This window comes from Elephantulus edwardii, unplaced genomic scaffold (assembly GCF_000299155.1).
Source record: "Elephantulus edwardii isolate Elephantulus edwardi_28Jun2011 unplaced genomic scaffold, EleEdw1.0 scaffold00227, whole genome shotgun sequence".
NCBI lineage: Eukaryota > Metazoa > Chordata > Mammalia > Macroscelidea > Macroscelididae > Elephantulus > Elephantulus edwardii.
In genome coordinates, this window is record NW_006399977.1 from 1,922,110 (window position 1) to 1,935,413 (window position 13,304).

Genomic DNA, 13,304 nt, shown 5'->3' on the forward strand with positions numbered 1-13,304 from the left:
GGCGAGGTTGTGGAGAAACTGGAACCCTGATTCACTGTTGGTGGGAGTGTAAAATGGTGCAACCCCTGTGGAAAGCAGTATGGAGCTTTCTCAAAAAGTTGCAAATAGAGATACCATTTGACCCAGCAATTCCACTACTGGGAATATACCCTGAAGAGACCATAGCTGACATCCAAGCAGATATATGCACACCCATGTTTATTGCAGCTTTGTTCACAATAGCAAGGAGTTGGAAACAACCTAAGTGCCCATCAACAAACGAATGGCTAGAGAAGCTGTGGTATATTCGCACAATGGAATACTATGCTGCATTAAAAAACAAGGAACTCATGCAATGTCTGGCTCTTTGGGTTTAGAGAGGAATAAATCACATAAAGGAAGTTTCTGGACGGTCCCGGCCCTGAGCAGGGGCTTAGTGTCTGATAGCTCTCTTCTTTAGTCATGAATCTGGTCTTTTATGAGTTACTCTGGAATCCATCAGAGAGTGAACGATAGCATCTTAGGCCTGAGAATCTAGAAATAGTAACACTTCCACAACATAACCCACCTTAAGACCCAGGTACATGCCAGCCATTATAGTCCCAACACCTCATTACATCAAGTCAAAACCAACTCAGAAAAAACCCCAAACAAAACCACAACTCCGGCAAAACAAAAAGCCAACTCAGAGCTGATCCTCCCTTAGGTTTCCAGGCTGTAAGTCACAGGAAGCTTTGTCTAGTAGAATAGTCCAAAGGTAGTTGCTCTCTGCTTGTTCGAATCCACGAGTGGCTCTGAGGTTAAGATGAGTAGTCTCTGGTGTGAGTTACAGCCTCCAAAAATACAGCTATGAGTTGGTTCTGACACAATAGCAATGAGGGTTACGTTTGTTTGTTTATTTGTTTGAATTAGTTAAGTCACTGGGAATGACCTTCCCATCTTTCTCCCTCAATTTCCTGGTGTATTCAAGCCCCTTTTGGGCTAGCAGCACAAATCTCTGTAGATTACATCACCAGAACTTCCTACCCTATGTTGTTGTTGTTGTTGTTGTTGTTAGGTGCCATCGAGTTGTAGATGACTCATAACGACCCTATGAATGAAAGACCTGAGCACTGTTCCTAGAGTTTCTAGAGGCAAGCCCTTTGGGAAGTGGATGTCACTCCTGCTTCCAAGCTTGTTTTAATCAGGAAGTTCTGTCCAAACACTGTCCACCATGGGTAACCATTATCACATTTGGCACATCAGTGTCCCAGTGGTCTGCACCACAGCAACCACGAGTTACCTCTTACAGACCAGGGCTATACCACCTAGAGGAATGTTTGACGAAAACCAATTTGAACCAGGCCTGAAGGCTGCAGATTAAAACCCTGAAAACTTTCGATTATTTGCGCCCGCGGGCCGCCATGCAGAGGCAGCAAGAAGCCACAGAAACTCAGAGTGGAGTCATCCAGGAACAACCTGGCTGCCTTCTCCTTCCCTCCCCCTTCGGGGATTCTATCCTATAGACTTTTTTTAAAACCCTACAAAAACCAAAAACGATTCAAACCACTACCTCCAACAAACTAAGACAATTTAAAGCTGCTACTGTATTTAATCAGTTCTACTTACTACTTACTAACTGGCCAGTGAAATGATATGTGTACAAAGTACTCACAATTGATAAAGCACTTTCCCTCACTCAAAATTATTTTTTACATTACTGTAGTGTACGGGGAATTTTATTTGAAAAGATATGAATTCTGTCAAGGAATTCCTGGATGATGCAAATGGTCAATATACTTAGTTACTAACCAAAAGGTGGGAGGTTCAAGTCTCCTCAGAGGGACCTCAGAAGAAAAGCCTAGTGACACACTTAATTAAAAATCCGTTACTGGAAACTCTATGAAGCACAATTCTACTCCAGTGCACACGAGGTCACTGCAAGTCAGACTGACCCACTAGTTTTTAATTCTTTCGAAGTCAGGAAACTATATATGGTTGTAACCTCTATTAACTCAAGTAACAGCCAAAAGTTCACAGATCATGCCCTCAATTAATAGGAGAGGTAGCTGCAACCTTGTACAGACAGTGAAGAGGGCTACAATTCAGGGGAACTGGGTATTCACGCTAACTCTACCCTTGACAAGCTGGTTAAATAGAGCTTCCTTTATCTCCTCTATTAAAGTTGCCTGTACGCTCGCTTCTGACGGTAACATTTTGTGAATCTGAGCTAGCAAAAGCCTGTGGGGATTAAAGTGTCATCTAACCTTTCAATTAGGTGAGTGCACAGGTGGGTCTACGCCCCACAAATTGATAAGCCCATGTTCTCAAATGATGGCATCATTATTCAGAACAGGCCTCTGAGAAGGGATGAATGTGAATGGGGTTTTGTTTTGGTTTTCAGCTTTAGTGGAAGAGAATAAGATAAAGAAGCCTGGATAAAAGGTGTTTTAAAATATATTAAAGTCTGTCCAGCATATCCAGGGATAGCATATACAGTAGAGGCATATGGTTTAAAGAGAAGGCTGTTCTACCATGAATTAGTTCACCAAACATCTGTGGAACACCTGCTGTGTGCATATCTAGGCTGAGACTGGGATGACAGAGAGGGTCAGGTCCTTGGCCGCAAGGGGCTTATAACCCAGTGGCCAAACCTAGAGGTCTCTGGAAAAGTCAATGTCCACAGACTTTGGAAGAATGGAAGCCTGTAGAGCGATTCCTGGAGTTTATGGTGAAGCATCTAGAACATTGTAAAGATCATCAATTCAGAAATGAGCTGAAAAGAAGGCTCTGTCACACTGGCAGGAAAGTGATACAGTAAAAGGGATTCCATCTTTTCTTTGAAGACTTTCATTCTTTTCTTCAGGAAAATAGTTTTCCCCCCCTCTGTGTAAACCCTGCTGCATGCTGCTGAGATTGCAAGTTCCAAAACACCATGACTTTGGGTCACTCTTCATCATCTCGTGGCTTTCTTGGCTGCAAGAAACAAGGTTCAGCATAGCAATCAAGGTTCTTCTTTGATGACATTAGCTCGTTTTTGAGCCTCATCGCCACTGTCTTCGCAGGTTCTGAGATTCACCTGTGTGTAGTTTATCTTTCAGTATGACTTTCTGAGCCATCTGAATCTGACTAGACTATGTGGATGGGTGGGATTATGTGAAAAGTGTGTTAAGTAAAGCATCTTAGCCCATCCACAAGAGGATTTGCCATCTGACTATTACACAAGGGAATTGGTTGTTAGTCTCACCAGTCCATAAGGGATTGGCTAGTCTCACCATTAAATTGAACAATTCAGCAGCAGGAGAATTAGATCTCTTCTGCCCTGGTGCAAAAGAAGAAGCAAGAGAATTTAGGATGCCCTTCAAGATCTCCCTGCTACCACCAATGAAGAAACCTCACCACCAGGAAAAGAGCAGCCGTGGTCAAACTAGAGATCTGGCATGAGAGGGGACCTTGGGACTGCTACACCACTGGAACCGGAACGGAAAGCCTTTGCCCAAGTTTGTTGGACAGTTGGGGTGGGAGGATGGGCATGATGTGCAGGACTGAGAACACTGTAACATTAGTCTAAAGCTGTGGGGCTCAAGGCTGAGGTGCCTGCAAGCACATTTCAGGAGGCGTTCTAACTATATTCTGCTACTAACCTGGATTACAACCTTTTTATTTCCCTAACATAGTTCCAGCAGCCAGGAAATCAAAGACAAATTTGCATTGGGAAAGTCGGCTGTCCGGGATCTCTCCAGAATACTGAAGAGCAATGACATCAGTCTGGAGACTAAGGTGCATCTGATCCAGGCAATAGTCTTCGCAATTACTTGCTATGTGTCAGAAAGCTGGACAATGATTAGGGATGAGAGAAAGAGAATTGATGCCTTTGAGCTGTAGTGCTGGAGAAGATTGTTGAATACACCATGGACTGCGAGGAGAACAAATAGGTTTTCCCTAGAAAAGGTGAAACCAGGCTTCTCCTTGGAGGCAAGGATTCTGAGGCTCCCTCTCACATACTTTGGGCATATTGCAAGGAGGAACCAGTCCTTGGAGAGGGATATCATGCTCAGAAGGAACGGAGGAACGAAGAAAGAGAGGGAGACCATTGATGAATGAGGGTAGGTGTGTCGGAGACAGTAAATTTGGCACAGGATAGAGCAAGTATCAGGGCTGTTGTACATAGGGTCCCTATGAGTCACAAGCGATTTGACGGCACATAACAACAACAATAACAGTAACATGGTTCTATGTGGCTGGTAAGCTATCACATCAGATTTTGAACCCCAAAAAGCAGTAAGATTGGTGTTGAAATGAGTAGAAAGAGGGAGCACGGGGGGAAATGTCTGAACTCATGGGAATTAGTTTTGTGTTATTATGCTGTGGATGGGGACAGCTCCCCATTGTGAAGTTGATAAAGGTCATAGCCATCCCCACATGTCTTTGTTCTTTTCACAGCCAGTAAATTACTTTTGTCTCTTCCACTGTGTCTCATTTGCTTTTCTTGATGGCCTCTACTCTCTTTTCTTCTGGTTTTTATAGGGTATAATTCCAATAGTGGAATTGCTGGGTCAAATGGTATTTGTATTTGCAACTTTTTAAGAAAGTGCCATGCAGTCTTCCATAGTGGTTGTACCATTTTACACTTCCACCAACAGTGAATAAGGGTTCCAGTTTCTCCACAACCTCGCCAGCATTTGTGGTTTGCTGGTCTGTTAAATTTTGCTATTCTTACTGGGGTGAGATGATATCTGATAGTTGCTTTGATCTGCATCTTTCTTAGAGCTAGGGATTTTGAACATTTCCTCAAGTGTTTACTGGCCATCTGAATGTCTTCTTTGGTGAAATGTCTGTTCATATCCTGTGCCCATTTTACAATTGAGTTGTTTACCTTTATCTTGTTGTGCTGCTCAAGTATTCTATAAATTCTAGATATGTCCTTTATCATGAATGATATTCTTGATAGCTCATCTGGCCTTCCCTTGTTACCAATTGAAGGTCACAGACCTATTCTTGAGATGGTCTTTACATTTAAGAGGGATAGAATCAAGGTCGAACTTTGGATTTTGTAGATTTGATTTTATTTTCTTTAGCTTTAGTTTGAATTTTCATATGAGTAGTTGATAATCTGATCAGAACTTGGACTAGTTGCCATATATTTCACATTCTTTCACTAGAGGCTTCCAAAAGACACACAGCTGTTCCTTGGAGGCAAGGATTTTGAAGGTCTGTCTCACATACTTTGGGCATGTTGCCAGGAGTGACCAGACCTTGGTGAGAGACGTCATGCTTGGAAGGGTGGAGAGACACCGCAGGAAGACTTCAGATGAGATGGACTGACACAGTAATTGGGGTAATGAGGGCAGGTGTGTCAGAGACAGTGAGCTTGGCTCAGGATAGAGCAGGATTCAGACTGTGCATAGGATCGCTATGAGTTAGAGTTGACTCAATGGCACATCACAACCACAACAACAATATATTCTCAGTTACTTCTGAGGTTTCGGTCAATGTGTTCTAGGTTGTTATAAACCAGCTTTTTAGATGTCATTTATCTTTTCAACTGACTGTCTGCATCTCACAAGTAGATTCTTAGAGGATTCGATTTGTGTTTGTCTCTCTGGCCCACTCCCCAGCACCTACCTACAGAACCAAGGCCTCTTTTTGCATTTTCAGTCTCGTTGGTTCACGGGGAGTGGTGGTGCCAACCAAAAGGCCACACTCTCTGGAGGTTTGAATCCACCAGCCACTCTGAGGGAGAAGGATGGGCAATGTGCTCTCACGTAATTTTAGCCTCTGAAAACCCACCAGAGGGTCAGCTATGAGTGACTTCCAGCAGAATGGAAGAGATGAAGAGGGGAAGACAAAACCAACTAATAGATAATACACATTTATTTAGATGAGTGAAGGGAAATGAATAATCAGACATTGTGGGCATTGTAATCAACATTATGGAAAAAAATGTGTATGTGTGACCGATTGAAAAGAATTCTTTGTAAACTTTTACTCATATCACAAGTTTTTTAAAAGTTGAGGGGAGGGAAGAACTAGAGCAAGAGGGATTTTTTTGGAAGAGAAGCACAATGGAGCCCAGGAAAAGGTCAGGAGCCCCTAAAATCAAGGGTCTGGAAGTCATTCCTCTAACCTTGCAAAAACCATCTTGTGTTTCTGACACAGAGACTAAAGATGGTCAGACCCACACAGGAGCCTCCCGTAAGCCTTGGGAAGAGGTCTGAGTGGTGAGGAGAGTTTTCAGCAATAGACTGTGGCTGAGAGGGGACCAGAGTAGACGGCATCCAGGGTGCACTGATCCTGCCCCTGCCTGTGCCCGTATCACCTGGGCTGCCTGTCTCGTCCCTGTCTGTGAACGTGCTATGGGGCTCTTGTTTCCACCTCTGACCCCATTTGCTGTGGATGTTGTAACTAATTATCACAAATTTGGTGGAGTAAAACAGCACACTTTTATTCTTTGACAATTTCTCAGAAGTCAAAATTGGATTTTATTTGACTAACATCAAGACGTTAGCAATGCTGTGTTTTTTCCAGGCTCTCTAGTAGCAAAGATTCTATTTCTTCATCATTTCCAGCTGCTTGCGTTCATCAGCCTTCTTGGCTGTGGCTTCTCCCATTGAAAATATTTCAGTGAGCAGATGTAGCAGCCTTGACCAATTTTTCTTCTTTCTTTTTGTCTTGAAAGCATTGTTGTTGTCATCTTATTGTTGTTATAATAAAGGGGGCCCTTGAGTGAGAAATGACTGATAAGTAACCCTGCAGCAGGTTTTCAGTCTGTAAATCCCATGGAAAGAGATTTCTTCTGTGGAGTAACCAGTGGATTTGAATGAAATAAATGCCTTTGGGTAGCACAATTTCTTATCCAGTAGGCCACCAGGGCATCTTTATTGTTGTTGTGTGCTGTCAAGTCACATCCAACTCATAACGGAGCCTCCAGCAGGTTTTCAGAGGCAGTAAGTCCCACTGGAGGTGACAGCCCATCCTTATCTAGTGAAGCAGCTGGTGGATTCGAGCAGTGTGCCTCTGCAGTACAGTGCAACATCTTACCACTAAGCCACCACAGCTCCCTAGGACATCTTTGTTGTTGTGTTACGTGCTATGGAGTCAGAGCTGACTCATAGCTGACCCTTCAACAATTTTCAGAAGCACTAACTCGCATTGAAGGGGATTGCCCATCTTTCTCTCACAGAGCAGCTGGTGGATTTGAACCACAAGCCTTTGAGGACTGCAGCATAGCCTCTTACCTCTAGGTCACCACCATGATTTGGCCTACCAGAACTATTATAGACTAGCCCAGCAGGCAGAATTGCAGAGATGCTAGACTAGAAGTCAGGAGTGCAGGTGAATAGATGGGACCAGGGGAGGGGTGTGGCTGGCACTTGTTTCACTGTTCACACTGTCCTTTGTTCTCCCCTGGTTCACCTTCATGTTGACCTTCTGAGCTGCAGTCATGGGACGGGCAGTGCCCTGTGTTGTGGATCGACAATTTGCCCAGCACTTGGGTAGTCCCCTCCCATGCCAATGAGTTCTTCCCTCTTTGAGAACGACTCATTTTTGCTGTGTCTCTCTTTGATCCTCACCTAGAGATATAATAGATATGGAGAGCTAAAAAGCTACTTCTCCTACCCACCCTTCCCCATCCACTCGTTAGAAGAAATCTTTGTGTCACTGTGACACAAAGAGGTATCTGTCTGAATCCCAACATTCTCTATTAGAAATTGAAATGTGTGTGAGGGTTTTTTTCCCAGTAAAAATAATGTTAAAAATCACAGGCAGGAATCACTGAAATTGTACTGTGTTCAAGGTACATTATGTTAAACAAGTTTGTCCCATGGCTGAGACCTGCCCTTCACCTTCAACTTCATTTCTATAGAGAAAATGCTGCCGAACAGCAGGCATTCATCAGCTGGGCCCGTCTGAATGATAGTCTTCCAGTTGCTCGGCTGAACTTACTATTTCACTGCATTGCCTAGTCCACATTCACGGCTCCATTATTGCTCAGCCAAATTGCTCCCTTTCTGAGAGTTTATTATTTCAATGGTAGCTTCAGTTCTCTCAATACACAGGAGAGACACCGCACGTGACTGTGCCTTAGAGACGGTACATGCACTGCTCAGGCCGCCTCACCTTATAGGAAGAATTTACAATTTGGGGACCTCAAAGCAAGGCTAATGGGAATATTAGGAAAGAATGATTAAGGTGCAAATGGTTAAACCTAGACATAGACTTGTATGGCAGAAAAGAGAAATGTCTGAAAGTGATTAAATCTGGGGTCAAAATAAGACCTTTCAGAAAATGAACGTTACCTCTGCATTTCTAACAACGTCAACGACAACACGACAGCACAGCTTGGATGTCTTTCTTCAGTACCTTCGGTTCTTGATCAGATGCTGCTTTGTGAAATGGTTCAATGCCGATCAGTTCTTTTTGCTATAGTGAAGCTGGGTATTCTTTCCGTCTTCTTTTGATACTTTCTTAATCATTCAAGATTTTGCCTGTAGAATCCTTCAGTATTGCAACTCAAGGCTTTATTTTGTTCTTCAGTTCTCTTGAAAAATGCCAAGTGTGCTCTCACCCCTGGTTTTCTAACTCTAGCTCTTTGCACATTTCTATGCCATATTTTGCTTTGTCTAGTTGAGCTGCCCTTGGAAATAGTCTGTGAAATATTCTGTGTATCTGTCATACTTCAGCATTTATTTCAGTTACTCATGGATGTTTGCAGCTGTTTCTCCTCATTTCTCATCTTGTCACATGAGCAAATGCAGGCCCTTCATTGAGCAAAAGCTTTACTTCATCTGTGTCATTAAGGAATATTCTGCTTTGAGGAAGTGGCTCTTCTCCGGTTGCATTTTGAGTGCCTTCTGACCCGAGGGGTCATGTTGCAGCACTATATCCAACAATGTTCTTCTGTTATTTGTGGGAACTTCTAAAAAAAGCCTCTAGGAATTGAGAGAAGGTGACCTCTGGTGGCTTAGTGGTAAGGACTTGTCCTGCCAACCCCAAGTCACATGGTTTGAATCCACCAGCTGCTCCATAGGAGAGAGATGGGCAGTCTCCTCCTGTGCAGTTTAGTGCCTCCGAAAACCCACTGGAGGGTCAGCTGCAAGTCAGTTTTGACTTGATGGTATATAACAACAACAACAACAGGAATTTATAGATTGAGGTGTTTCAATAAACAAATGCAAGATGCAACCTAGATCGTGGTCGATGCCAAGAAATATGGAAGACAGCTACCTGGCCAACTGACTGGAAGAGATCCACATTCATACCTAGTCCAAAAATGACAATCCAACAGAATTTGGAAATTCTTCAACAGTGTCATTAATATCACACACAGGTAAAATCTTGGTGACATTTATTTTTAAAATGGCTGAAGCAGTACACTGATAGGAAACTGCCATAAATTCAAATGGATAAATTAGCATGGATTCAGAAGATACCATAGCACAGGGCGTATCATTGCTGACGTCAAATGGATCTTGGCTGAGCAAAGAATACCAGAAGTATGTTTGTGTTTTACTCATTATGCAAAGACATTTGGCTGTGTGGATAATAATAAAATATGTGTAACTTTGAAAAGTATGGGAATCACAGAACACTTAAAAAGCAGTTGTCTGAGCAGTACAAGTAGATACTACATCATTCCAAATCAGAGAAGGTGTGTGTGAGGGTGGTATTCTTTCTCCATACTTATTCATTCTGTATGTTGACCAAATCATTATAGAAGCTGGACTTTATGAAAAAGAGTGGCATCAGGATTGAGGGAACTCCTCACCAGTTGCATTTTGCAGATGACACACCTTGCTTGCAGAAAGTGAAAAATACTTGAAGCATTGACTGAAGAAGATTAAAGGCTATTAAACCTTCAGTGTGGATTATATCTCAATATCAAGAAAACAAAAATCCTCACCACTGGACCAATAGGCAACCTCATGAGAGATGGTGAAAAGATTGAAATTATCAACAATTTGATCTTACTGGGATCCACAATCAACAACCAAGGTTGTAGCAGTCAAAAAAATTATCAAAAGACATGTTTCACTGGGAAAAGCTGCTGTCAAAGACCTCTCCAAAGTTCTAAAGAACGAGGATATCAGTGGGAAAATGAAGGTATGATTGAGCCCATGGTATTTTCAAATTTTTGTGTGCATCTAACAGTTGAACAATGAATAAGGACAACATCAAAGAAGAATAGATACTTTTGGATTGTGGTGCTGGTGAACAGTACCAAATAGCCCAAGGACTGCCAAAAGGACAAACAGATCTGTCTTGGAGCAAGTGTGGCCAGGATGCTCTTTAGAGGCAAAGATGGGGAAACTTTGTCTGCAGTTCTTCGGGCTTGTTGTCAGCAGGAGGTAGTCCTTGGAGAAAGACATGCTGGGGCAAGTGGTGGGGGTCAGTGAAAAAGAGGAAGACCTTTAACGAGAGGGGTTAACACAGTGACGACCACAATGGACTTGAGGACAGCAGAAACTGTGACAGTGGTGCAGGATAAAGCAAGGGTCTCAGGTGATCTGTTTTTCATAGAGCTGCTGTGAGTCATAGTTGACTTGATGGCATCTGAAGCCAACAGCCAGTCCACCCCAGTGAGAGGTTTCCGTGACATCAGTGCTCTAGGGTGTCATGCTGCTACCTCGAAGGTCACACTGGTGGTTCAAATCCACCAGCAACTCTGTGAGAGGAAGGTGGGCAGTCTCCTCCCATTACTATTTACACCCTCAGAAATCTGATGGAGGGTAGCTGAGAGTTAAAGCCAACTTAAGACCAGCGAGTTTAAGCTACTTTGTCAAGCATGATGTCAATCACTATCCTCTCCCCAGTTCTCAGCTTCTTTTAAGTCAAAGGAGATAAGTATAGTAATGTATCAGAAAATAGCACTTGCCTGTTTAACAACATACATTATGCAGATGACACAACGCTGCTTGCTGAACTGAGGGGGACCTGAAGCACTTGCTGCAGAAGGTCAAGGATTGTAGTCTTCAATATGGATTGAAGCTCAACATCAAGAAAACAAAGATTTAAAAAAAAAGAAAAAAGAAAACAAAGATTCTCACCACTGGGCCAACTGGCAGCGCCATGATAAATGGAGAATAGATTGACGTTAACAATTACAGCTTGCTCAGCTCCACAGTCAACACTCTTGGCACCAGCAATCAGGAAATCAAAAGATGAAATTGCATTGGGAAAATCTGCTCTCAGGGACCTCTCCAGAGTGCAGAAGAGCAACAATGTCAGTCTAGAGACTAAGGTGTGTCTGATCTAGGCCATGGTCTTCACAATTACTTGCTATGCATCAGAGAGCTGGACAAAGACTAAGGATGGGAGAAGAAGAATTGATGCCTTTCAGTTGTGGTGCTGGAGAAGAGTTTTTAACATACCGTGGTCTACAAAGAATACAAATAGGTCTGTCTTGGAGAAGGTGAAACCAAGTTTCTCCTTGGAGGTTAGGATTTTGAAGTTCTGTCTCACATATTTAGGACATGTGGCCAGGAGCGACCAGTCCTTGGAGAAGGACAACATGCTTGGAAGGGTGGAGGGACAGTGCAGGAGAGGAAGACCCCCGATGAGATGGATAGATACAGAGATGGATTGAACTAGGGCAATGGCAGTAGGTGTGTCGGCGTCAGTAAAACTGGCTCAGGACAGTACAGGCTTCAGAGCTGTTGCACATAGGGTTACTATGGGTCACAGGTGACTTGACGACACATAACAACAACTTACAGCTGTGCCCAATCCCACCTTCTTGTCTGTCTCACACTAATCGTATTACTATCAAGTTAGACTCTCTCATAACTGGTTCTCCATTGGGTTTCTGAGGCCATAAATCTCTCAGGAGGTTGCCTATCTTTTTCCTGTGGAGCTGCTAGTGGATCCAGACATCCAGAGAGGGGCAGTCTTGGGGTGAACAGCCTAACTCCCTACGGACACCACCACCAGAGCGCTCTTGCCTCACACTAGAAGTTGAGTATACTAGACCGAAAGATGCACAGGGGAAAATAGATCCTGTGTGAAGATCATTTAAGGAATCAAGGAACGTCTAGAGTTAGCTATGAAAAAACAAATTTATGTTCTTTAAAGTGATCCACTTGTAACCTTAGTGTTACAGCAGCACTTAAAAAAATAAGACATCTGTTAGCTCACTCTTCTTTGTGGCGACCTAGATCTAACCAAAGGCTAGAAGCTATCTGGGGAAACTGGGAAGAAGGTTTAACAGGCTTCTGAAGTTGTTCTTCTTTCTTTCAATTTCCTCCCTTCCTGCTTTGGACGAACATGTGAGAACATGATATATGGGCCTGCCATCAAATCATGTCACCAGGACAGGAAGATCAGGAGAATAGAGTGACACCCTCCCAGTGTCCTGGCACCAGCAAACTGCTGAACAACCTGTAACTGCTCACCTCTTTGTCAGGTGAGATGATTGGATGGTTTTACAGTTTGGGCCTCTGCCAGCTGACTCCTCTGTTTCCTGCAGCATTAGGCATTTTAACTGGTACAGAGTCCGACCTCAGGGACTCATTGTAGAGATTAACTGAGATGGTGCATGTCAAGTGCCCGGTACAACACTATTATTTCACAAATGGTAACCTATAATTATTATTACTATTAGCATTCCTAATATCTGGGGTAAAGAAAGATTTACTGTTATTTGTTTTTAACTTGCTACTTTTAAATACTGCTAACTCACATATTTGTGCTTATGTTGAGGAAGAAGGTGAAGTCTCATGGGCTCAACTGCATCTGTTGAGAAGTTTCTATCTTTATTTGGATGTCTAGAGCATTTTGTTCAAAGTTCAAGAGGCTAAAAAGTTCAGCTGTGATACAGTATGCTGCTGTCAACTCAGAACCAACCATTAGCTGACCCTCCAGCAGATTTTCAGAAGCAATAAATTGCACAAGAGGAGACTGACCATCTTTCTCCCACACAGCAGCTAATGGATTTGAACCACATACCTTTGGGATTGCAGTGTAGTTTTTTACCACTAGACTACCAGAGCTCCTTAAGCCCAACTCTAGAAGTTGGTCCTTCGTAGTCTATTTCAACTTTCAGTACCTACAGCAATGTTCCTGCACTTAGAGATTCACCTACCTCCAGACAATCCTTTTATATTCTCTCATATGTGTCTCTATTTGTGGTCTGCTCTATTTATAGTTCCAAAGTCGTTAGATTTGAGATTTACTCTACTCTGGCTTGACTTCCTTGATCAAACAAAAGAAAACCCTTAAATGCAAGCAAGATCATACAATTACCACAACTTCAACACAAACTTTGAGGGAATACAGTTCAAACGTGAACTCCTGCCTTGTGCATTGAATTGGTTTCCTCAGTAGATGTTGTTGTTGTTGTTGTTGTT